Here is a 27,899-nt window from a genome sequence, read left to right as displayed (position 1 = left end):
TCTACTCCGACAATCCGAAAAACAAATAAATAATCATCACTCAAATCCTACAACCGCTAAAAACAAAAATCACCATCACGAATCCTACAACCCCAAAAAACAGATAAACCATCATCACTCCAATCCTACAATCCAAAAACACAAATAAATCATCATCATTCTAATCCTACAATCCAAAAAGCACAAATAAATCATCACTCTACTCCGACAATCCGAAAAAACAAATAAATCATCACTCCAATCCTACAACCCCCAAAAAACAAATAAATCATCATCATTCCAATCCTATAACCCCCAAAAAACAAATAAATCAACATCACTCGAATCCTACACCCCCAAAAAACAAATAAATCAACATCACTCAAATCCTACACTCCAAAAACACAAATAAATAATCATCATTCCAATCCTACAACCCCCAAAAAACAAATAAATCATCATCACGAATCCTACAACCCCCAAAAACAAATAAATCATCACTCCAATCCTACAACTCCAAAAAACAAATAAATCATCATTCTAATCCTACAACCCCAAAAATAAATAAATTATCACACTATTCCTACAACCAAAAGTCCCCATTAACCAATCATTAACCGAATCCTACAACCTAAATCTTGAACAACTATCACTACTCAAGCCCTACAATACAAACTCAAAAGATGCCATCATTACTGTAATCCTACAACCCAAACCCCCCAATAACCCATCGTTATACTGATCCTGCAACTTAAACACTAAATGAACTGTCATTCCTCTACCCTTAGGGACATAAAACCCAAACAAACAAATCCTCATTACTTTAACACTGCAACCCAAACCTTAAATATTCCATCATTACTCAGACTCTTTACCTGTTCAACCAGCTATTGCACAACAGAAATGGACTTTTGTGACTTCATGGGCCTGACACAATCTGTAAACGTTCCAACCTGTATTTCTGCCAATGGCAAATCCTCCCTTCTGGACTTCGTAATGACAAACTTTCCTTCTAAAGTCCAATGTTCCTCCACTGCTCAAATTTCTTCATCTGATCATGTTCTTGTGAGAATCAACATCTCTTAGGCTGTTGGCAGAAAGCTGCGTCAGCACCACTGAGCCTCGCAGTTCACTTAGGCTGACTGACAGGGACTATATGCTGCCCTCTCTCTTCAGGATTGATCTTCTATCTCTGCCTCCCCCGATATTGATGCAGCCTGGGAATTCTTCCACAAAAGCCTGGCCTCTCTTATCCACAGACTTATCGCGTATTGTCTGTAGTTATCGTAATCATGCTCTCGCCCCGGTACACTTTATCCTGTGGTGAGGCAGTTGTCTTCAAATACCTGGCCTTCTCTTCATGTCAGACAAATCCGAAGGCAGTCTCAGGTTGTTCAACAAAGCCCGCAACAAGCATGTCTACTCTCGGGAGAGCCAGAAAGCAATATCGGGCCAACTTAAAGGCTGCACGCAAACCGATCTCCTTCCTCAAAGACCCGATGGCACCATGTCAAGTCTATCTCTGGTGTATGCTCCCCCTCCATCCCTTCCTCACTTCAAATGGCACTACATTTGATTCTTCTTGTGAGAAAGCCAAATGTCTCATTTCTCAGTTTATTTTCAAATATTGTGTACCAAACCCCTCAGTCCCTGTGCCTACCTTCCCACTTGCACCAAACTGCTCCCGGGCACTGTATCTTTCTCACCTGAGAAGGTGGAGAAGTTTCTGGCAACCCTCGACTCCAATTCTGTGATGGGCCTGGATGGCATCAGCTGCCATGCCCTAAAAATCTGCTTTCCCAATATTGCACATTCTCTTTCTGTTCTGTTCACCCTCAATTTTTCCTTGGGTCATCTTTTGTTTACTTGAAAGTCAGCCAGCATCACTGTAATAAACATGGTGCCAAACAGCTTCTCTTAACTACAGACTTATGAGCTTGCTTGCAGTCTTCAGCAAGGTCATATAATCCATTATCGCAGTTGACATCAAATCGTTCCTTTTAAACAAATGCCTGATCTCAGACCTTCAATTTGGGTTCGAACCTTATAACTTGACACTGGACATGCTGATTCTGCTTGGCGAACAATGAACCGAGGCCTTCAAGGTCATACGTGAAATTGGGGTTGTCTCTCTGCACATATATCAAGCATTTGATACAGTCTGCCATCCCGTGTTGCTCTCCAAACTCTCTGCTTGCAGCATCTCAGGCCACCTCGTATCATAGCTTGCTGACTTCCTCAACTCTTGCAATCAGCATAAGGCTCTCAACAGGACCCTGCCATCTCTCCCTATCGAGGCTAGTGTGCCCCGAGGCAGTACTTTGGGCTCAGTCCTGTTCTTCATCTTCATCAACATTTTTTCTGATTCTCTGAAAAACACTCCTTATGTTTTCACTCACAACTCCACTTGTTAGAACATCCATCATCTTTCAGAGAGGGAGGCAGCAGTCTCTTCCCTCTCTGTGGACCTTGATAGAATCAGTTTGTCTCTGACATATGAGGAGCTTGGAATGTCTTTCAATCCTGGCAAAGCACACACTATCGCTTTGTCTCTCCAAAAGGATCATCTGATGAACTCTCCAAAATATACTTACTGAACAAACCTCAAATATCTGGGCCTCACCATCAACCACGAAATCTCTATGGCAAACCACATATCCAAGTTGGCCTCAAAAGCCAGCCTTTGACTGGGCGTATTTAGTCATGCCAAGGCTTTTCTTGGAAAATCCAAACCTCTAACATCCTAAAACACCTTCATCCACAGCTCGAATGGAGTACTGCTCTCCCATTTTGGTTTGGGTCCCTGCCTCACACCTTGTAAATATTGATACCTTGGAGACCAAGGTCCTCAAAATCATTGTAATCACCTGCGATGAAGCTGATGCTCTGGGCCCGTTACTCTCTTATTGCATTTGACTGTCTGCCTTATACTGCCTCCTTCATGGTCTTGCACCCTCTTCCCTTTCCTTGCTCTCTCCCCAGCCACCAAGTTTCTGCAATGCACATGCGGTTTGCCAGAAACCCATTTCTGGTGAAGCTCCCAAACTCCAGGCTCACTGCTCACCTCCACTCATTTGTTTCTCTTCTATCACCTGTGGAATTAATTTAATCAGGCTATTCAATCTCATTCTTCCATCCAGTACTTCAAGATGGCTGTTCACTACCACCTCAGCTCATTCCCCATCCATGCTTATGACCTTTTCTACTCCTGTTAACCCTCTGCAGGCTGATCCCTTCCTTTTCAGGTTGTTAGTCCCCTACCGGTTTCACCGAGGGGATTATAGGTTTGCCCGATGTCCGTCTGTCTGTCCGTCCATCCCAACATATTCAACCGAACATTAATACGTGGCTTTATTATGTTAAGTTACAGAACAAGTTTGAGCTGTTTTGGACTGAGTTATGCCCTTTTTGGACTTAGAAAATATCACATCGGTAGGCGACATGTATTGCAAAGCAATTCTCACTCTTGTGTTTTATCCTCTTCCTCTTTTTTTTAAGTTTTTCTTCCGTTTCTGTTCCATCCCCTGTTTGCCTTTCCTCTTCTTGCTCTGTTTGAGCTTGTATCCAGCTTGTTCACCCCGTGTCCTTCACCCTCCCCTTGATCTCACTCTTTCTCACGCCCATTCTTCATCCAATTGTCCCTCTGCTGTGTTTCTCCACCCTGTGTTTGTGTGTTTCCCCTCTTTTCCACTGTGTTCTCTTGTTACCTCCACCCATCCAAGGTGGATGGAGATTATTTTGTGATATTGTGGTCCGTTCTATGTTCTGGCTCTTCCACAAGCTTCGACTTGGTATAGAAAAAATAACTCCAACACTGCAACCCAAACCATAAATAAATCATCACTGCACTAACAATACAATGCAAACCCGAGATTAATTTTCTTTACACTAGCACTTATTCTTTTATGTGCAGCACAATGCTGCGAGTCGCATCATTGCCTGGGGAGGTGGGGCATGGCTGTGTTGACGATGCAACGCCCTCCCCCCCACCCTTCACTGTAGGTTTGGCCATGAATCTGGAATTCGTTCATGGTGCCAGCGATAGTTCGCCGACTCTTCATGAACGACACCATGGGATCTTTAACATCCACCAACTAATGCTGGCAGTCAGGACGTCCAATTTAACTTCCATCCGAGGGATGGCACGCACACCGATGAGTCATCCTGCCAGTGAAACTGGTTAGCTGTTAGACTCGAACTGTCTAACAGCTAACCAGGCTAAACCGAGTTTGAGGTTGCGAGACGTGTAGGGTGTAAGTAAAGTGAGTTGTGCAGGGTGACGTGCATGAAGCAAGACTTCTGTTGTCATTGTAACAATATTTGTTCAACCTTCCTGTTATTGTCATTTTATTATTTTTATATCATCAACTCGGGCCATTTATTATTGTGAGATAATTTTAAACTACTAATGTATGAGGCAACTTTTCTACTATTGTAATATATTTTAAACAAGAGCGAGAATTGCTTTGCAATACATGTCCCCTACCGATGTGATATTTTCTAAGTCCAAATAGGGTATAACTCTGTGAAAAATTGATAAAACGTCTGGAAACTCGAACTTATTCTGTAACTTATCACAATAAAATCGTGTACCAAGTTTCAGTTGAATATGTTAAAGGGTATGGGTGGGGGGGGGGGAGTCTGAAAAACTACAGGTGGGACGGACGGACAGACGGACAATAAACCTATAGTCCCCTTCGGTGAAACTGATCGGGATCTAATAAAGGGTTCAATGGAAACAGTCACCACGATCATGTCGTGATGCTTTGATTTTATAGCAAATATTGCATAACAATCGACGAATTGAACACATTTTACTGATTAACACGAAAATAGTTGTCATAACTGATTCCAAGTGATATCGATGCACGATTTCCAAGCTCTGTAACCTTGTTCTACTGTGCAATGGTATATATAAAGTGGACTATCAGGTTTTGGGGCTTCGGTCATTTTCTAGATTTTCCTGCTCTGACTACTGATGGAAGGAACAATGGCAAACCACTCAGTGTGGCGTCTACCTTGTGAGTACTTCGGTAGCGCCGGAGCTTTGTAAGGGGCACGTTCTTGGAGACTCAACGGAGCGGGTAGAGCACGGACATTATATCTCATGTATATTACTCTAGTAAACTTGTTAACTTAAAGTAATAGTAACTTTATTATGTCCAATTGGATCGCCTTTACGGCTTTTTTTTATTTTAGAAACAATTCTTGTTCCATGAACATTGAAAATGCATTTCTATTTCACGTGCGGTGTAATTATTAGTCCCCTCCCGGTTTCACCGGAGGGGACTATAGGGTTGCTGTCCGTCTGGCCGTCCGTCTCACCTGTGGTTTTTCGACTTTTTATCCCATAGCCCTTCAACATATTCAACTGAAACTTGGTACATAGATTTATTATGATAAGCTACAGAATGAGGTCGAGTTTCAGGACGTTTCATCAGTTTTTCACAGAGTTCTGCCCTTTTTGGATTTAGTAAATATCACATCGGTAGGGGACATGTGTTGTAAAGGAATTCTCACTCTTGTTTTACTTACATTTAATGGTATCCATGCTGTCTAAGTTCGCATGATTTTGTGAAATTTATTCAGCTGATGGCAAAAGTAATGTCCGTGCAGCAATAAGTAACGGAATATTTAGCTTAAACACCAAATCCATTTTTGAATATCAAATGTCCTAATTAAAGAATGGTGTAATAACTCCCACATTGATGAAGTTTGTTGCCGTATGAGGAGCGATTATGGATGAGTATTCAATTCGAGACCTTACTCTGGATTGAAGCACGTCCCGGAACTCTTCTTGTAGCGTGCTTGCTGCCCTGTAATGGAAACCGTGCGGAGGAAACCTGCATTCGCACGCGCCCCACCACGTGTCGACACAATGCGCTCCCAGAGTCCACGTGAACACCGTGCCGAGCCCACGGTGATTGATACCCGGTGCAAGCCGGTGTGCGTTTTCCGAGTGACACCTCCCCCCACCACACGCAAGGTGTGCGTTTAAATGGTGCAAGCACACCGTGAGCGGTGCCCTGTCGAGACGTGACGCGCGTCGTGGTTAATGCCCCGTCATGGCACAACCCGCATGTGGAATAGCATATTGTGCACGACGTATTTATTGGGCCTGTCCTGTTAATGTGATACCGTGGCAATTATGAAACTGCTTGTTCGTTCCTATGCGTTTAACTTTGAGCCCCTCTGTCAGCACACTCTCCACCTCCTGCGCAATCGTTTATTCATTTCGCCGCCACATCTAAGCCCAACAACCACCACTATCTGCACCACCACAATCCTCCACTCCCTGCTCCTGTGAGGCACCGTCCCCACCCCGAGCGGCCCTTGTACGCAGCAGCACGTGCCGCGAGGGCACGTTGGCAATCGATCACCTCCGCCACCCCACGACCGCGTCTCCCTCCCTCCACGCAACTCCGACACAATCTCAATCCGGGATGTTTGTCCTGATGATTTTGCTGAGATGGCAGAGTCGGGGATTCTCGGGGTGCAGCAGCTCAAGCGCAGATTAAACAATCGAGTGTTATATTTATATCCAAGAGGGTGATTTTTTTTTTTTGTTTGTTTTGTTCTCCGAGCTGCAATGTATCTCACGCACTGTACGACATGTACATGCCCCACACTGTACTATATGGCATGGTACTGTACAGCCGTGTATACATAATGCTTCCACAATGTTACGCACGACATACTGTACATGTCCTGCACTGAAATGACACAGTATCTCTCCGGTATTGTACTCTTGTGGCGAATGCACTTTCACTGCAGACGTCGACACTATAATGTGAAAGGACAGTCGGATTTCAATTTTGGGCCCCGCCATTTTGTTTTGCTCTGAAGCGAATGAGATGCTGATGTGCAGCAGGTACGAGACGTTCCTGGTGTGACGGCGCCTCAAGCCTTTCCCAATGGGACATTCCCTGCAGCTGCAGCAGGTGGGCACGGTGCAGCACGGTGCAGCACGGTGCAGCACGGTGCAGCACGGTGCGAGAGGGCTATGGAAACGGCACACATATCCATACAGGGAAAATGTCCGAAAAAATCTGCTTCACTCTCGTTTCCAGGTGAGACATAGGTATTTGAAACGACATTCAGGGCACGTATATGTGCAAGGTGTACGTCGGCATTGTAAACCATTTGATAAACAAAGCTGGAAAAAAAAAATCTCTATTTATAACATTACTCACAAAAATCATTTGTACAATAAACCAGCATTACAGCCTGTTACCTGGTTCGATAGGAAGATTGAGGAAGTTCCTCGGATGCTTATTGTGTAGTTCTGTTTTAACACTGGACTTGTATGATGAGCGAGGCACCGTTATTGTTATCAAGTAATACTGTTGCATAATCCAAGCGCATTTGGGCATCACTATGTCTGCTCATGTGATGTGATGCACAAAACACAAAAAAAAGCTGACCCGGTGTGTTTTCTCATACAGGGGTTTGAAAATCACCAAAACGTGTCGAGGAATCCGGTTTGAGAGTGAAACGGACGCCGTGATGCCACGGATGATCATCGGGGCATGATGAGATCGATATACCTGCGGTATTGCTCGACGGAAGAAGACTCCTTAACCACAAACACACTTTCGAGAAATTCACGTCCCTTGATTTTGTTGGGGTACGGATTTTCTACGTGTGTAATTTGCTCGAATGAAACGCGCGAAATTACCGAGCGCAATGTTGCTTGTTCGAGTCACGTACGTTATAACGTTACGTGATTACAAAGCTCGACACATGGCACTCGTTTGATAAAATACTTTCCCAGTCGCTGTGGAATACATTGCGATGCAGTACATCCGTGCACCTGCAGGACGGATGATGAGAAAGCGATTGTTTCACGTGTACCTGCACTCTCAGGCGCTGAATGCTGCACTACACACACTCGTCTTCCAGGTGATGCAGTGCAGCATCTCGTGCAACTGCTCGACGCCATGCCCGCATTGTGTGCACGTTACTCGATGCACATCGCTTTTCTTGATCCACATGCTGCACATTCCCACCATTTTGCACCACTTCTTTCACACGCTTCCCCACCACGTTCCCGGCAGCCCATACCAATCTGCTGCTTACCCCGCAACCATTCCGTGAGTGCGATGCAAGAGGAACTCCGTGCACCGTGCAGCCATGCCTCTAGAGAGATGGTTCCGTGCTGTGTTCAGTATTCCTCACATCATGTCGAGTCGCTAGTTCCAGTGCTGAGATATATATATATATATATATATATATATATATATATATATATATATATATATATATATATATATATATATATATATATATATATATATATATATATATATATATATATATGAGCCTGGTGTTGGCGCAGTGGTTAGGGCAGTGGCTTAGGATCCAAAAGGTCCTGAGTTCAAACCCCGTTCGGCCACTGAATTAATACACCAGGGGGTTGACTCAGCCTGTCATCCTTCCGAGGTCGGCGAAATGAGTACCAGTGTACTGGGCCCAGTGTATGCCCCGGTTAAAATAGGTGTACCATATCCCTGTGTCGTAAGAGGCGACCAGGGTTGCGTCAGGAAGGGCATCCGGCGTAAAACATGTACCAAATCACGATGCGGATCATACGGATGATCCGCTGTGGCGACCCCGAACAGGAGCAGCCGAAAGAAGAAGAAGAAGAAGATATATATATATATATATATATATATATATATATATATATATATATATATATATATATATATATATATATATATATATATATATATATATACACACCATATAAGCACAAGATTGTGTTTACCATTACCGAGTGCTGTACTATATACCATTGTGTGTGTATCTTGTGAAGCCTGCTGTTGACCTAATGGTTACGGTAGTGGGCTTGGAATCCTAGGGTCCTGAGTTTAAGCCCTGTCGGCTGCTGAATTAACACCCGGTGGGGTTGACTCAGTCTGTCATCCTTCTGAGGTCGGCAAAATGCGGTTGTGGAGATGTGGTGGTTGAAATGTGGTTGTTGTTGTGGAGATGGTTGATGCGAGCGATGTTTTCGTTGTGGAGAGGTTTGATGAGATGTTGTTGAGGAGCTCACGAGGAGATGTGGTGGTTGGCGTTGTGGCGATGTGGTGGTTGAAAGGCGGTTGGTCCAAAATAACGATAGCAAAAGAAAAACGGCTACCTCAAAGATCATAGCCCGGTTACACGATTAAATCCCTTTAAACATCGGTGGGGAAATCTATCTGAACACAGAGTTAAATCTATCTGAACCGATTTCTCCGCCGTTTGCCATATTTACGTGTTTTCTATATTACAGAGCCAGATATTTTTTCCACCCGTCACACAACGTGTGTGTGTGTGTGTGTGTGTGTGTGTGTGTGTGTGTGTGTGTGTGTGCGTGTGCGTGTGCGTGTGCGTGTGCGTGTGCGTGCGTGCGTGCGTGCGTGCGTGCGTGCGCGCGTGCTAATGAAGCATAACATATTCTCTCTGCTAACTCCCCTACACCCACCTCTTTGTTCCATCCTTACTCCACCCCCTCCTAATACAGGGAATCATCCTCCTCCCACACCTCAATCTCTTCTCCCCCCCCCCTCTCTTTCTCTTTCTCTGTCTCTGTCTCCCAATGTATCTCGACTGTGTTTATATTCGGACGGTGGTTATCTCCGCACGTATCCGGATGGTTCTGTCTCCCAATGTATCTCGACTGTGTCTATATCCGGATGGTGGTTATCTCTGCACGTATCCGGACGGTGGTTATCTCTGCATGTATCTGGTCCGTGGGTCTCTCTGCACGTATCCAGACGGTGGTTATCTCCGCACGTATCCAGATGGTTCTGTCTCCCAATGTATCTCGACTGTGTCTATATCCGGATGGTGGTTATCTCTGCACGTATCCGGACGGTGGTTATCTCTGCATGTATCTGGTCCGTGGGTCTCTCTGCACGTATCCAGACGGTGGTTATCTCTGCACGTATCTGGACAGTGGTTATCTCTGCACGTATCCGGACGGTGGTTATCTCTGCATGTATCTGGACAGTGGGCCTCTCTGCACGTATCCAGATGGTGGTTATCTCTGCACGTATCTGGACGGTGGTTATCTCTGCACGTATCTGGACGGTGGTTATCTCTGCACGTATCTGGACGGTGGTTATCTCTGCATGTATCTGGACAGTGGGTCTCTCTGCACGTATCCAGACGGTGGTTATCTCTGCACGTATCCGGTTGGTGGTTATCTCTGCACTTATCCGGATGGTGGTTATCTCTGCATGTATCCAGACAGTGGTTATCTCCACATGTATACAGATGGTAGTTATCTTTGCACGTATCCGGACGGTGGATATCTCTGCACGTATCCAGATGGTGGTTATCTCTGCACGTATCCGGACGGTGGTTATCTCCACACGTATCCGGACAGTGGTTATCGCCGCACGTATCCGGACGGTGGTTATCGCCGGACGTATCCAGATGGTGGTTATCTCTGCACGTATCCGGACGGTGGTTATCTCTGCACGTATCCAGACGGTGGGTCTCTCCGCACGTATCCGGATGGTGGTTATCTCTGCACATATCCAGATGGTGATTATCTCTACACGTATCCAGATGGTGGGTCTCTCCGCACGTATCCGGATGGTGATTATCTCCGCACGTATCCAGACGGTGGTTATCTCCACACGTGTACGGACGGTGGTTATCTCTGCATGTATCCGGATGGTGGTTATCTCCCCACATATCCGGATGGTGGTTATCTCCACACATATCCGGACGGTGGTTATCTCCGCACGTTTCCGGACGGTGGTTATCTCCACACGTATATGGACGGTGGTTATCTCCACACGTATACGGACGGTGGTTATCTCCCCACGTATCCGAACGGTGGTTATCTCCACACATATCCGAACGGTGGGTATCTCCGCACGTTTCCGGATGGTGGTTATCGCCACACGTATCCGGACAGTGGTCCTTGCTGCACGTATCTGGACGGTGGTTATCGCCGGACGTATCCAGACAGTGGATATCTCCGCACGTATCCGGACGGTGGATATCTCCACACGGTGGTTATCTCCGAACGTATCCAGATGGTGGTTATCTCCGCTCGTATTCGGATGGTGGTTATCTCCACACGTATCTGGATGGTGGTTATCCCCGCACATACCAGACGGTGGTTATCCCCGCACATACCAGACGGTGGTTATCTCCACACGTATCCAGATAGTGGTTATCTCCGCACGTATCCGGATGATGTGATGGCCATCTCTGCATGTATCCAGATGGTGGTCATCTCCGCACGTATCTGGACGGTGGTCATCTCCGCACGTATCCGGATGGTGGTTATATCTCGATGGTGGTTATCTTCATATGTGTCTGTATGGTGGTTATCTTCATTCGTGTCTGCGTGGTGGTTATCTTCATACATGTCTGTACAGTGGTTATCTTGATATGTGTCTGTACAGTGGTTATCTCGAGACATGTCCGGACGGTGGTTCTGTCCGGACAGAACCTCACCTCACCTCACGTTGCCATCCCTTGTCCTTCCCTCATGCTGCTTTATCTTGCCCTCCCCTCACACTGCCTTACCTTGCCCTCCCCTCATGTTGCCTTCCCTTGCCCTCTCCTCACACTGCCTTCCCTTGCCCTCTCCTCATGCTGCCTTCCCTTGCCCTCTCCTCATGCTGCCTTCCCTTGCCCTCCCCTCATGCAGCCTTTCCTTCCCCTCTCCTCCCCTCAAGTAGCCTTTCCTTTCCCTCCCCTCATGCTGCCTTTACTTCCCCAACCATGCTTTGCTGACCTCCTCGCTCCTCAAGCCCTCCCCCCCCCCCATTTCCTCCTCACCCTATAATATCCCCTTCAGCGAAGTGACAGGGTGTATTTGCTGGTCATCAAATATAAGAAGCTTATATTTATTTTCTATGCATGTGGAGTACACCTGCATATTTGCTTGCAATCATGCAAACATACTGTTCCGTGGAACAGGGAGGGGGCTCCATCGAGAGATCGTATTAAGACTTTAGCTTTATCCTTGTGTACGAGTAGGTTAGATTTACTCTTGTGTAAGATATTTCACAGAGTTAAATCATATTGTAAAATATGCGCCAAGCAAGCAGTGAGTGGAAACCTTGAAGTAGTGTAGAGTAAGCCTCCTGTAAAACCTCCTGGTAACAGACAAGGCCAGGTGGAGGACTTGGGGCCACAAAGGCAACGGAGTCGCATTATAAATGTGCTTTTCAGGACATAGTGGATGCTGTGGAAGTGGCATGGTAATTCTGTGGAAACTTTCCAAAGGACCATGGGATGAGCAGCCTTATATACTGCGGAAAGGTTATTGATAGGGGTGCAGTGGGCGCTGTGGTTGATCGCCGCCTCCGTCTTGTGGAGTAGCCAATGGAGGCCAGTCGTGGTTGGTCTGAGAAGTAATAAAAACTGTAACGCACTTGCATGCCTTCTCTTTCTCTGTTTCATCGCCCAAACGTGAAGGAGCTTTTGCAAAGATGATGATGCTGCATCGACTGACATCACTACCTTCCATGCTGCATGACAAGCCTGCTCAAGCCACGATTGTCGTGGACCCAGAGACTGACTTGTGCCTTTCTGTTCCCCTTTGTAATGTGAGTGGTATTTTTGCACCACTAGGGGGTATTAATTTATTACTTCTCATTTTCAAGTTCAGTTTTTCATGGTTTACCTTCCCTATTTGTTTGGCTTCATGTTCCAGATCCGTCCAATACTGTTGTCTCATGATCAGGTATGGGAGCATGCGCCAGAGCAGCGTGTCGCTGCGTCCACTTTCTGCCGGTACTCCAGGGGCCTCCGTCTGGCCACTCCCCAGGCAGATGCCCGGCCCATCCCGGTCTCCTTGAAATGCTGATCAACCTGCTGCAACCACGAGGAACGTGGTCGGCCCATGAGCTTCCGCCATTCATGAGGCTCCCTCTCTGAGAGAATCTGGTGAGCAGGATCAGCGTCAGGAAAACGAGCCAGATGTCATGCGCCGCAGCTGATGCTCACAGACTATGCAGGTAACACTGACCTGACCTGTCTCGTGATCCCCATGTCAAAATCATTTGTAAATAAACATTTTAATTACAAAAAGCCTTTTCCCACTTTTGCATGCGAACACCTTTTGCATTTATCACGTTTGCCCACTTTTTGCCTTTCGCATGCAAACACCGTCAGTTTGGCCTTTGCTTTTTTGATCCTTAGGGAACATAATTATTAAGAACACAGTAAATTAAAAGATCATTTTGGCATCTGCAGAGGTCTTAGACCATCCGGCGCAGACGGTCTGTGTTAATATACCCGTCTGATGTGACAATACATACAGAGAATTCGATAGAACACATACATAGAATTGCTTGACTTCCGGTTCTGGGTTTGAAGCGATGGCAGGGTCTCTCAGGGCTCTCTGCTGACTTTCTCAAAGTGAAGTTTCCCGTCGTTATATGTCCCATTTTAACTGTTTATTTTCTCATGGACATATTACTGTGTGTTACTAGTTCGGTTTTGTTTCAAAAATCGTGCTATTTTGTGAGTTTTCGTCGACCTTGTCTTACCGGGTTTCTTGAGGCCTACCCATCCTTCCCCTCATGGTATATGATTGTTTTTATTTGTATTCTCTCCCTATTACCTTCAATTCCTATTTTCCCCACTTTCCCAACGTCCCCCATCCCTCTCAACTAAACACTGTTTCTTGTCTTAAATCCAAAACAAACAAAAAAACTACCTTTCTCCCTGCATACCCATGAGTCCCGATCCTTCTTCGTCTTCTTCTTAATCCTCAATCTTTTCTACCCCCGTTAATCCACCCGAAACCCACCTCCTTCAAATTCCCTGCTTTCCTTCCTGAAAGTCCCTGTAATGTCCATATTGTATACCCCGTGTTCCCGCCCTATCCCTCTCCCTTCCACAGATCTCCTAATGTCTCTGTTCCCCACTGTTTTGTCCTTCCCACTCCCGCCCCTATTGTCTCATGCCCCCCTTGCTGTGCGTTGTGTGTTAGCTCTCATACGAGCCTCGACAAGGTATACAAAAAAAATAGAACATGCAACTTTGCTTGATGTGTTATTAGCCCCCGTTGAACTTGGTCTGAAACAGATTTGGCTAATGGATTTGGTCTCGGATTTTCATGTCCGTGCAAGTGTGCGTCTGCAACCATTTCTCGGACATGCATGGTCCGATTTGATTCGTAATTGGCTCAAAGACAATACATGATATACATAGGTATGTCATTTTTATTCGACATCAGATCCAAGATGGCTGATTGGTGGCCATTTTGGTTGTAAAAAAAATAGACAACCTGGCATTGAACACGTCCTCAACATTTCTTGGACATGCAATTATCAATGTCGTTCAAACTTGGCACACAGATGATGAATGATGGCTTACATATGGAGATCATTTTTTTTTTTGAGATAAGATCCAAGATGACTGACTGGCAGCCATTTTAGTTGTAAAATATTCCATGTTGAACATGTCCTCAACCACTTCTCAGACATGCATTAACTGGTGTTATTCAAACTTGGCACACAGATAAAGAACGATGGCTTGCATAAGCAGATCATTGTTTTTTCGAGACCAGATCAAAGATGGCCGACTGGCGGCCATTTTAGTTGTAAAACAAAAACCTGGCATCAAACATCCTCAACCATTTCTCGGACATGTATTTTCCAATATCGTTCAAACTTGGCAGACAGATAAGGAATGATGTCTTACATATGCACATCATTTTGTGGCGATATTAAGATTTTCTTTGCAAGGAATTTTGACACAGGAGGAGGCCATTAGGCCCATTAAGCCTGTGCTATGGTTGTTTATCCATGCTGTATCCCTTTAATGTTTTGAGTGTCAAGCACAGAAACAGCACATATGATTTTTAAGTCTTTGGTATGATTCAGCTGAGGTTTGAACCGCTAACCTCCCAGACTCAGAGCAGACGCTATAGCCTTTACACCACTGAATATGGTTTGGTGGTGTGCAGGAGTCCTTTGAAAAACACCTCACATTGATAAGCATCGAAAATATAATGGCTGAAAGATTAATTACCTATCCAATCACAAGGGTGGAATGGAAGGAATGCATCATTCTGCAATGCAGGAGAATGTTGTGTGATATTGAACTTAATTGCGATGAAGTTACCAAACAAAGTAAGGAATCAATCCGGAAGCTAAACTGAATGATCACAGATGGCAATGACACATTGAAGGATGAAGGAGATGTTGAAAATCTTGACACTGAGTAATACCAACAAATGCAGTCAATGTGAAGAATGCATTCCTGGCACGAACGTGGTATTGACAGCCATTATCTGTTGTTATGCTGCAGCAAGTTCGACCTTTCCAACCCAAAGATAAATACATCTATTTTACAAGAGATATGTGGCATAAATTCGAACAGATAACATGGGCTTCAGAATGAAACTGCACTTATGGACATACGTTGATTGGTATGTTTTTTTTTCATCCTCATGTCATTCTTTTCATTTATTGAAGAAACTCCAAAAGCACCTGGTCCTCCATGGGAGTTCAGGGATTCTCCAGTTCGATACAAAGATGTGGAGAAAATAACAGTTTTAAATTCCATTCACAATTTAACGGAAGACAACACAGTATCGAAGAAGACAAATAAATTTAATGTGGACTGAAAAAGAAGTTTGCGGTCTGACATAAATGGTGCACTTGTGTTCATCAAGAAACCTTTTTAACCTTCGCCATCGGAGATGGACGGAGGTTACTGTTTTCACCCCTGTCTGTTTGTTGGATTCGCTATATATGCTAGATATCCCTTATTGTCGGGTTTTCCGTCTGTCTGTCTGTGTGTATGTGTGTCTGCAACGCGAGGCTCCACAGCACGAACCAGCGAACCGATTTCGATGAAACTTTGCCAACATGTGGAATATATACTGGGAATGTGCGCGTTTGAATTTCGTTGCCCAGCAACCACCCGTTGCTGTGCATCGGCCGAAAAACCGCATACAGTATTTTCAATACTTGTCCTTCAGTTTTGAATGTAGAGAAACGAGACTTCGGAATTAAACACTTCGAGATATTTAGAAAATTTTACTCGAGCCGATTTTTGATTGAGGGTTTATTTTCAAATGGTAGTCCTTCAAAAATCGGGTGTCTATTCACCGTCATTTTTTATGAGGGGCTTAGGAAAGTGGGCGGAGCTTAGGGAAAGTGGACGTGGTTGATGAAAAGTGGGAGTGGCGTAGGAAAGTGGGAGTGGCGTAGGAAAGTGGGCGTGGCGTAGGAAAGTGGGCGTGGCTTATTGAAGAGGGCGTGGCTTATGAAAAATATTGTGTAGCTCAGGAGGTGTGGTCAAACAAGAGCATTGAGAGAAGTTTATCAGGTTTTCCGTGTGTGCGTGCGTGCGTGCGTGCGCGCGCGCGTCTGCAACGCGAGGCTCCACAGCACAAACCAGCAAACCGATTATTTTTCAAATGGTAGTCCTTCAAAAATAGGGTGTCTATTTAACGTCATTTTTTATGAGGAGTGCCAGTTGGCAAAATACGCAATAGGAAAAATCTTGCCAGACAGAGGAACAATTGTATGTGAACCAATACATCTTGGCAATGAATCTTCGTCGGTGGATCTGTCAGAATGAAAAGCATAGTATCCAGCGCTTCGATCCTAGCGAATCCCTCGTCGCCTACCGGCTTGTTTGTTTGTTTGTGAACAGTATTACGGAAAAACTCCTTGACGGATTTCGACGAAACTTGGTGGGGGGATTGGGTATGGTCCAAGGATCATGCCATTAGATTTTGGACTTGGTACAAAGTCCAATATGGCCGCTATGGCGGCCATTTTGAAAAAATATTTGAATTTTTGTTTTTGCATTTCTACATGTTTTAAGTGATTTCCAACCCCCCCCCTAAAAAAAAAATTGTTAGAGAAAAACAAAATTTTGCAACTTTTTTTTCAACAAAATTTCAATTTTTTTTTTTTGCATTTCTACATGTTATAAGTGATTTCCAACAAAAAAACATGCCAGAATTATAATTGCGGCTGATTTTGGAACTTCAGGTGGATATACCCAAGTAAAATCAATTTCTGTCTCAAGGAATCGAGTTATGACGAATGAAATGAGTATGTAAAAGTTAAAAGTAAAAGGGAAAGTTGCAAACTATAACTCTGTGAGCACTGTTGACGTCAAATTGAATGAATAGGATATCAGGTTCACTTCAGTGACCTACCAGTATTGGCGGCGGAGGTTTTGCACTCTACCGAGTGCTCCCTCTCCAGTTTTTTTTTTCATTATATTAGCAAATACCACCGTCGCTTTGTTGATGGTAATACGAAAGGGGGGAGGGAGAAAAAGAGGTGGGAAGAGGGAGAGAGAGAGAGTGGGGAGATTGAAGAGGTGGAGGGGAAAGGAGAGAGGAGGGAAGGGGAGAGAGGGGGAAGGGAAGACAATATGAGGTGAGAGGAAGGGAAGGTAGACATGTGGTGGAACGTTAATTATGATTCATACTGTCTCATCAAAATTATTCTGCATAGAATGACAGTGAACAGGGAAACAAAATAATGTCTCAAATCCATTTTCGACGAGCATTCTCCAAACATTGTCCAGAGATAAACTCCCGTCCGGGCATAAACACTGCCCGGACACGTCCGGGGACAAACCCTGCCTGGACACGTCCAGAGACAAACTCCCGTCTGGAGACAAACACCGTCCAGACATAACCAACGTCTGGAAATGTCCAGAGACAGAAACAGACAGACAGAGAGGGGAGGTGAGAGTGAGAGAGGTGTGGGAGGAGAGAGCTACACTGTATTGGGAGGTGGTAGAGCAAGGATGAGAGAGAGAGAGAGAGAGAGAGAGAGAGAGAGAGAGAGAGAGAGAGAGAGAGAGAGAGAGAGAGAGAGAGAGAGAGAGAGAGAGAGAGAGAGAGATAGAGATAGAGATAGAGATAGAGATAGAGATAGAGATAGAGATAGAGATAGAGATAGAGATAGAGATAGAGATAGAAGAGTTAGGAGAGTAAGCAGAGAGAATATGTTATGCTTTATGAACAACACACACACACACACACACACACACACACACACGCTTGGCAGATATCGGCAATTTTTCAGGTATTGGCAGGTTGGAGTCAGTGTGATTACCGACTACAGTCAGGTCAGGTATGGGAGCATGTGCCAGAACAGCTCGTCGCTGCGTCCACTTTCCGCCGGTACTCCAGGGGCCTCCGTCTGGCCATCCCCCAGGCAGATGCCAGGCCTATCCCCATCTCCTTGAGATGATGGTCAACCTGCTGCAACCACGAGGAATGTGGTCGGCCCACTGGCCTCCTCCACTCATGAGACTCCCTCGCTGAGAGAATCTGGTGAGCAGGATCAGTGTCAGGAAAACGAGCTACATGTCCATACAGCCGCAACTGATGCTCACGTACTATGCAGGTAACAAATCTCATCCGAGTCTCTCTCAGCAACCGCTCGTTGGACACAAAATCCGACCATCGATAGCCAAGGATTCTCCGAAGAGACCTGGTACCAAAGGAATTAAGTCTCCATCTCAGATCCTTGGTCAGAGTCCAAGTCTCGCATCCATAGAGCAAGACTGGAAGTACCAAGGACCTGAAGACTCGGACTTTCGTCCTCCCGCACAGGTACCCGCAGTGCCACACCCCATAATGTAGTGAATCCATGACTCCCCAGGCCCGACCCAGACGTCTATTGACCTCCGACTCACAGCCAGCAGAGACATGAATATCACTGCCAAGGTAAGTGAATCTCTCCACGACCTCAACATCCTCACCACAAACACACAGACAAGACAGCAGCATCCAAGATGTCACCAAAAGCCTGGATCTTAGTTTTGACCCAAGAAACCCGTAATCCCAGCGGCTCCAACTCCTCATTCAGCACCTCGAGGGCCCCCAAAAGGATATCTAAAGTCTTCGCAAAGATGACTGCATCATCTGCAAAATCAAGGTCCGACCGAGATCTTGACATTCCCAAACGATGCACCGCAGCTTGATCTCTCCGACATCCTCCCTAAAATCCAGTCCATACAAGTGCTGAAAAGTGTGGGGGCCAGTACACACCCCTGACGAACTCCAGTAATAACTGAAAATAAGTCAGAGATGGTACCACCACACTTCACAGCACTCTCAGTACCAGAGTAGAGTTCAGACATCAGATCGATCAGTTTTGGTGGCACCTCACGAAGATCAAGAATCCTCGAGAGGACATCCCGATTCACTGAATTGAACGCTTTACAGAGATCAACATAGGCTGCAAGCAGCCCCTGCCGAAACTCTCGTCTGCGTTCGGTGAGGACACGAAGAGCAAGGATACGGTCAATCGTTGACCTCTTTGGTGTAAAGCCTGATTGCTCTGGACGCTGGTGCTCAAGCAGATGGTGGCGAACCCTATCAAGAATTATCCGAGCAAAGACCTTGCCCGGCACTGAGAGCAGCGTCACCCCTCGGTAGTTGTTGCAGTCTTGGCGATCACCCTTCCCTTTCCAGAGAGGAACAACAAGGCCCCTCTTCCAATCAGTTGGGATGATGCCTGTGTTCCAGGCAGAGCACAAAACTGCATGCAACGACACGAGTGCAGCATTTCCACGAGCCTTGAGAAGTTCAGCATGGATGCCACAGATCCCTGGATCTTTGCCCCATTTCAACCGGTTCACCGCAGCCTGTGTTTCCACAAGCGAAGGTGGACCACAGTTGATTCGAGGGTCGGCAACAGGGATTATAACACCCTTGACGTCCAACTCCACAGCTGGGGGATCAGCCTGGTACAACCGCTCAAAGTAACCGGCCCAGCGGGCCTTTACTTCAGACTCCTCTGTCAAGAGCCTACCACTCTCTGCTCTAACTGCAGTGCTCCGAGGGATGGGCTTGGATGAACACAATGCGCGAATTCCCCTGTAAGCGGGACGAGAATCACCTGTCCACAGGTGATGCTCTACCCCCTCACAGATTCCTCGCACATAGGCCTCCTTGTCCACCCTCAGTGCACGTACAGTTTTACGCCTCAGCTCCCTGAACAGCTCAGCTCTGCCATTCAGCCTGGCCCTGCGACTCTGGTCAATGGTATCCAGTGTCCCTTGAGAGACAAAATTCTTCTTTGCCCTGCGGTGAGTTCCAAGACATCCACCGGCAACATCAAGGACAGTGGTCTTGAAGGTGCTCCACAACTCTTCAGGACCCTCCAAAGCACCCAGACCCCCCAAGTGTCCAGTCAGCCTGTTCGCAAACTCCTTAGCTACTCTCTCATCCCTGAGCTTGCCAACATCCAGCCTAGGCTGGGATGGTACCATTCTCCAGGATTTAAGGTGCACCTTTAGAGTTGCTACAACAAGCCTGTGGTCAGTATTGAGGAACTGAGCACTCCGGTAGACCCTGCAGTTCTGGATCATCCTCCAACGACCGTCAATGAGGACATGGTCAATCTCCTTTGCCACACCGCCAGCGTTGGAATACCAAGTGCAGCGATGAGCTTGTGGGCGCTGAAACCATGAACCAGCCATCCTCAGTCCATGACTTCTTGCAAAGTCAAGGAACTTAGTGCTATTCTGGTTCATAGTTCCTGACCCATGGGGACCAACACACACCTCATAACCATCCCTATCAGTTCCAGTCGATGCATTGAAATCCCCCAAGACTAGAAGTGTATCTCGTCTGGGGCACTGATCAACCACAGACTCGAGTGTGGCATAGAAGGCATCCTTCACGGTGATATCACTCGCCTCAGTCGGAGCATAAACAGAGACCAGGGAAATGACACCTAAGGAGTGACGAATCCTTAATCTCATAATACGCTCGTTGACCGGTGTTACCTCAATTATCATTGGAGTCAGCTAATTGGACACAGCTACAGCAACTCCTTGGGTATGGTAACCATCAGAGCGACCAGACCAATCGTAGGTGTCACCACCCACCCTTATCTCGCCGCAATCCGGTCTCCGAACCTCAGAGAGATCTGCAATCCCGATGTCCTCACGCTTGAGCTCAGATGATAACAGAGACAGGTGATCATCCTCTCTTCGGGATAGGACATTCCAGGCACTCACCCGAAGGGACCGCCTCAGGTTAACCCAAGGAGACCGACGTCTGGTGGACGACACCTCAGCACCACTCCGACACACTCTCCCGCAATCTGACCCAGGGATGTTACCCCGTGGTTTCCCTCCTATCATCAAAGATTGGGGGTCCCGAAGGCTTTGCCCCAATCCCGTCATCTGGTGAGCTGCCCTGCGAAGGGAAGCTGCACAGGAGGTACTCCCACGGAGTGGGTTTTCAGATTTTTTTGCGTTTTTGTGTTTTGTGGAATGAAGGGTTTAACGGTGGCCGGAGTGCAAATCCTGTCACCAACCTCCTAATAAGAAGTAACCCAACTGCAGGAGGACGTCCGCAGACACAGTTGGGCACTAGATATGGATGGCCGTTGGCTCACAAGGAGCTCCTCCGCCCTTTGACAGGTTTTGTTTTTAATCCTGTTGGGTGTCCATATCCAAACACCCTCCTCACCAGAAAACCTGGTGGGGGAGACGGTTTAGTCGCCGACAACCCGACAGGTTAGTACAGGTTTACATGGTACCTGTAGCAGGTCACAGATCTAACCTGACCTGACAACCTGTTATCCTGACACAGATCTAACCTGACCTGACAACAGATCTAACCTGACCTGACTACAGTGCGCACTGTATATAACCCAAAAATCTTGAGTCGCAATTTTAAAAAATAACGTTGCATTATCGACGTTACAAGGAGATTTGCATTAACATTATTCTTTATAAACAGTTGCCAATCATCGTGTGTCGGCGGAAAAATTTAGCTCTGTAATTTAGAAAACGTGTTCATGCAGCAAACGGCTCAGAAATCGGGTGTTATTAAATATATTTTGCTCTGAAACGCACAAAGACACCACATAAACTTTCTAAAGCATACCCAATTCATATAAAATATCTACTTGCTTTAGATACAGTTATGAGGACAAAGGAAAATGTGATTTCTCATACGCTACTGAGGTTAAAAGTTAAAACCTCCACCATCCATCATAAGATATGGGATGAAACTTTGCCAAGTGCACAAGCATGCAGGTATGCATATAAACATGCGCCTGTAACGAAGCATGCAGGCATATACACGTCCCTTTACAGATCCAAATCTACCCATATGTACCACATCTGTGTGTGCTGTCTCCTTACCTCTACCTTGCAGCAACTGCCGACTGTACATCCCGATCGGGACCCAAACTGTTCCGCTATCGACTCTAGGGTGCTTGGCAAGTGGCTGAAGCATTCAATTAAGCACTCCAATGAAATGGTTGATAAGAAATGACTGGCTTGGCAAGCGATAGCAAGCTGATTTGTGATGGCACAAACAAGCAAAAAAAACCTATACATCACCAATTTCTTCACATTTTCAGATTTCACTCCAGATTTTAACAATTGTTTAATCCACATGACACGATGGTGGAAAATCGTATCGTATAATGCATGAAGTCGCACCAAGCTCCTAATTTAAAAACTATAGCACTTACAAAAATGATGTATGCAGCAATTCGCAGGTATGTAGATCAGGCTTACGATGATGTGAGTGAGGAAAGTGAAGAAAAACATTTTGAGCGCTTTATTGTTAATAAACCATTGCGGCCTGTTCCAAGTCAAGGCATTATTGAGCAGGCTGAACAAAATGGTGAATTAAGACCCCAGCGAGGGAGAACGAGGTGACCAAAGATGCACCTTGATAAAGGAAATAATGAAATAAGGTCGTTAATTATTTTCAAAAGGGGTGTTTTAATGAACCAAAACATCCAATTTTCATTCATTTGGCCACATCCAAGCAAAGTTTGGGGCCACTGAGTTGCATGGTTTTGGAGTAAGAGAAGAGACACACATACACACACACACACACACACACACACACACACACACACACACACACACACACACACACACACACAGACACAGTTAAAACTTTAATTTAAAAGTCTTTGCACCGAATGACGAAAAATTGACAACTGAAATTAGTGTAACGGTACTATGACGACATCCAAATGGAATTTGGCCGAGATAAGTGACGTGCCAAGTGCACATTCGTACAAGGTTAAGGTAGACAAACAAAAAAGGACCATAAAAATCGACCGAATTGCAACAATACAGGAGCTAGACAACAAACCAAGCCATCTTACAAATACCTTGGCATTGAAGAGGGCCACCAAATATGTCTCAAAAATGCGCAAAACAATTACCAAAGAATACCTGCATAGAACGAAGCTGATCCTGAAAACATACCTCTCCCCAAGGAACAAAATCAAAGCCATAAACCAAATGGCAGTATCAGTGTTCCAATGCAGCTGTGGAATCGTAAACTGCCCACAAGTGGAAATAAAAAAGACTAGGTATCAAACCAAGGAAATTCCTCACTATCCACAAAATGTTCGACAAAAATCAATGCATCCCGAGAATGTACCTTCCGAGGAAAGAAGGAGGTCGTGGCCTAATGGAACTCAATCAAGTGCACAGAGCGACGACTGAAGGATTAGCAGAGTACGTGAAAAGTTCAACAGACTACCAAGTACAATTTGTACATAAGCATGAACACAAAAATAAAAAAACAGAAAAGATCTGACATTTCAAAAAAATTTCCAAAACAGGTACAAAAAGAAGGTGTCATGCACTAAACCGAAACAGCAACAAGTACAGCCCCAATGATTGCAAAATTGACAAAAGAAAAACAGAAGACGAAATACCAACAGGAATGAAGTGACAACTGGAAGAAAGACAAAAGAGCAGGGGTATATAAAAACAGAGTTGGACAGATTGGAGATAGACAAAGGATCACTGAAATGGCTAAGAAGAGGTCAGCTCAATTGGGACAGAGAACATATTATTATAAATGCCAAGACAAAGGACACAACATGAATGGCTTTTTAAAAAATGTCAGGACTGAGCCAATCGGACAGTTGTAGGTTCTGCAAGATAGAAACAGAAAGTACGAGTCACCGTCTATCGGGATGTGAAAAACTCATGTCAGAACAGCTGCACACACAAAGGCACAACAGGGTATGTTGAGTAATCCACTGGGACATCTGCAGAAATTTCAATATCCCAGTTCCACAAAACTCATGGAAACATGAACCAAAAGCAATCGTTGAAAACAAGGACATAATCATGTACGAACTGATGATCCCATCCAGTGTGAACATAGAAAACAAAGCATTGTGACTGTGCATAGTATTCAGATACAAAAAGGAAAAGTAGGCATTCCTAATTGAGGTTTTAGTACCCAGTGATTTTTGTCTAAATAATGCAGAAATCAAGAAAATGACCAAATATCAAGACCTCAAGAATTAAGTGAAAAGATCCTGGAAGCTGAAGGGTGCCGAAATTGCACCAGTGATAAGTGGACCAATGAGAATGAGAAAGAAGAACCTCACAAATATCCTATAAATCATCCCTGGGAACATTACCACAAAATGAACTACAGTTGGAGGCTATCTGGGGCTCAGTGACGATCCTGATAAGAGCCCCCGGGGTAAAACTCTGAGACCAACACAACTTCACAACTCAGGCCATGAATCACGATCCTTCACCCAAATGAAGGTGGATACTACAAGTCCTGGAAGGGCTCCGTTCCACCTTATGAAACCCAAATTATGGAGATAACAATCAATGGCACGCACGCGCGCACATACACACACACACACACACACACACACACACACACACACACACACACACATACACACACACACACACACACACACACACACACACACACACACACACTAAGCCTGGTGTTGGCTCAGTGGTTAGGGTGGCAGCTTGGGATCCTAGGGTCCTGAGTTCAAGCCCCGTCGGCCGCTGAATTAATACACCAGGGGGTTGACTCAGCCTGTCATCCTTCCTCGGTTGGCGAAATGAGTACCAGTTCCAGTGTGTGTACTGGTAGAGGAGCACTGCATCAGCGACATAGTCGCGCCTCAATAAATGATAGCTACCCCGGCAGCTAAGCGGCCATACGACCACACACACACACATACACACACACACACACACACACACACACACACACACACACACACACACACACACACACACACACACACACACACACACATTATTAGAACCGATGTATCTCGGATGTCACTGTCTCAAAGACTTTTAAAAAAAAATACAGAGTCCAGGTTCATGGAAGAGCAAGAACACAGAATGGATGAGGACACAACAGAGCAAAAGCAAAAGTAGAGAGAAAGGGAAAACACCAACAACTTAGTTGAAGGACAATGGAGAGAGAGAGACAGACAAGCAATGGGTGTGGAGAGGAATGGGAGTTGGGAGAGGATGCATGGGATGGACAAGATTGATACAGAAGGAAACTCTCAGGAAGGAAAATCTGGGAATTTGGAAGAAGGTGGGCTCAGAGGGGGGTGGGGGTTAACGAGGGTAGAAAAGATCATGGTTTTGGATTGGGTATTATCTCAGATGGTGGTGAACAGCTGACTTGAAGACCTGAAGAGAAGGATAAAATGGAAGAGAATGTGGAAGTTGATTCCACAGACGGGAAAAAAGAGGAGTGACTGAGTGGGGGTGAGCAGTGATCCTGGATTTACGTAGTTTCCCCCAAAGGGGGTTGATGGTGGACCGTGTGAGACCTGCAGGAACCTTGAGGGGGGGAGGCAAAGCATGGAAAGAGCAGAGGGTGCAAGACGAGAAAGGAGGTGGTAGAAGACCAGAAAGGAGCCGGTAGAAGACCAGAAAGGAGCCGGTAGAAGACCAGAAAGGAGCCGGTAGAAGACCAGAAAGGAGGTGATAGAAGACCAGAAAGGAGGCGGTAGAAGACCAGAAAGGATGCTGAAGAAGACCAGAAAGGAGTTGGTAGAAGACCAGAAAGGAGCCGGTAGAAGACCAGAAAGGAGCCGGTAGAAGACCAGAAAGGAGGCGATAGAAGACCAGAAAGGAGGCGGTAGAAGACCAGAAAGGAGCCGGTAGAAGACCAGAAAGGAGCCGGTAGAAGACCAGAAAGGAGGCGATAGAAGACCAGAAAGGAGGCGGTAGAAGACCAGAAAGGAGGCTGAAGAAGACCAGAAAGGAGTTGGTAGAAGACCAGAAAGGAGCCGGTAGAAGACCAGAAAGGAGGCGATAGAAGACCAGAAAGGAGGCGGTAGAAGACCAGAAAGGAGGCGGTAGAAGACCAGAAAGGAGCCGGTAGAAGATCAGAGAGACCACCGACCTGTTGGTGACTTTGTCCTAAATGTCAGTTGATATAGGACATCAGGTGTGATATTCCACTATACCTCCGTCGGATCGAGTATAGCCAGTTTAGGTGTGGATGATGCTCTGTTGACTTGTCCTCCCGTGGGGTTCAAAGAGATCCCAAAGCGGTTTGATTGTGTTCAAGTTGGAAATCTGTGCTCAATCGATGCAGACTTTCAATGATTATGTTCCCCGAACCAATTCCTAACAAACGCAGTGGTATGGCCATGTACATTGTCATGTTGGTAGATGTAAGGACTTGAGAATGTACCGGTGCCGAAATTGTGATGGACAAAGCACGGTATCTGGGGTTTGAACAAGGAAAACCATCATGAGCCAAGCAGGCCGAGATTTAATAATCGGTAGAATTTGGGGGAATAGGCGGTCACCAGACAGATCCATTGACCACAGAATTCAGGGACGAAGCACCTGCAGAGAATTTGCAGCAGTTGGCAATTTGCAGTCAGCTGGAAGGTCAGCACCAATGTTAGGTAGTGTGCAGGGAAAGGAGCAAACATATTCCTGATGATACCTTCGTGGTGGTGAAGGCTGCAGATCTCACCACGTCCACAGCCGTGAGATTGGATGTCGCAGCTTCGGCCCACATTGGGAAGCAATGTCGAGGAAATTATGCAGACAGTTGTGGACGAGTACTTTTTTGGGTCGGTGAATCATGATCCTCGACTTAATAACTTACGTTCATATATGATTCATGGATGTGGAACACGTATCATCGATTTGTATCATGTTCAATGGGCCTGGTAGCCCGTTCAGCCCGCAATGCTTATGAAATCTCAGGATCCGAATGATGGCATTAACGGATCTCGCCTTGGACGGCTGAATTAATTCGGTTCGTCCCGCTAATTATCTTCGTTTCGCTCCTGCGCGCTTTGTTCGTGTCTGAGCAGCGTCAGCCGTCTCGGTAGATCGACTCGCATTGCCCCACCTTCGCCCCCACCCCTTCAATACGACAGGGCGGAGCATAACGGGTCCCCAAACCGCACAGTACATGCCCCACACCCGTGTCGCTCTGCCGGAGCCCATACTGTGATACCACTCCCCCCCCCACGCCCCCCCCCAGGAGTTGGAGCAATTGGGTCTTTTTGCAGTCCCGACCCCCTCTCCCCTCTAATTCCTAACCCGCCCAGCCAACCTCACTGTTCTACCTCCCACCCCATGCCGTGCACTGAATATTCGAGCGCACGGCACGTGGCTTGCCCCCAGGGGACTCTCTCGGGGTTCTTGGGGATGAGCAGAAGGCACAGCGAAAGAACGGGTCGCGGCCGTTAAAGACTGTCAATCACCCCCACCCTGGTCCCTCTTATTCATGCTCCACACCTCCCACCTGTCTTTAACCTCAAATCCTCCTCTTACCAGCCTCCACACACCGGTGAGCAACGCTGGAGTGATAACCTACCCTGCAATATGAAGCCATGTCACATGAACAGAAACTTTGATTGCTCATGTGACCGAGGAATATTGCTTTTCCCACCGTTTTTCCTCTTGGTGTCCCTTAGCGCACCGAACATCAAATATTCATGGCGAACGAGCAGGGACCTCCCGCTGTATAAAGGCGGTCATCGAGGTCCCAGGAACACGTCACACACTGTCCTATTCGAGGCCATCGCGACGTGTGCCGGACACGTCACAGACTGCATTCACATTTGCCATGACGTATGAATTATGTCAGAGACGTCACAAGTCCGCCGCTGATGCCGCGTCACGTGCTGTGAAAGCTCGACTCATTT

The 27,899-nt window shown here is 46.1% G+C and overlaps 1 long non-coding RNA gene across 2 annotated transcripts in view; it reads left to right on the top strand.

The window, feature by feature from the left end:
- The first annotated feature begins 6,036 nt into the window (after positions 1 to 6,036).
- LOC147013320 (uncharacterized) overlaps positions 6,037 to 27,899 on the top strand; it is a 99,189-nt gene continuing 77,326 nt past the window's right edge. The window contains exons 1-4 of one of the 2 annotated variants that reach the window (XR_015051265.1): positions 6,037 to 7,049; positions 7,425 to 7,606; positions 12,415 to 12,545; positions 12,683 to 12,956. This is a non-coding gene — a long non-coding RNA (uncharacterized LOC147013320). Of the gene's footprint in view, positions 7,050 to 7,424; positions 7,607 to 12,414; positions 12,546 to 12,652; positions 12,957 to 27,899 lie in introns of both variants that reach the window. The other variant, XR_015051264.1, reaches the window with a different exon arrangement.

Source organism: Eptatretus burgeri, chromosome 14 (genome assembly GCF_056783735.1).
Source record: "Eptatretus burgeri isolate ZD-2024b chromosome 14, Ebu_testis_v1, whole genome shotgun sequence".
Taxonomy (NCBI): Eukaryota; Metazoa; Chordata; class Myxini; order Myxiniformes; family Myxinidae; genus Eptatretus; species Eptatretus burgeri.
Note: the sequence above shows the minus strand (reverse complement) of the source record. Positions and strands in the feature narration are given on the sequence as shown.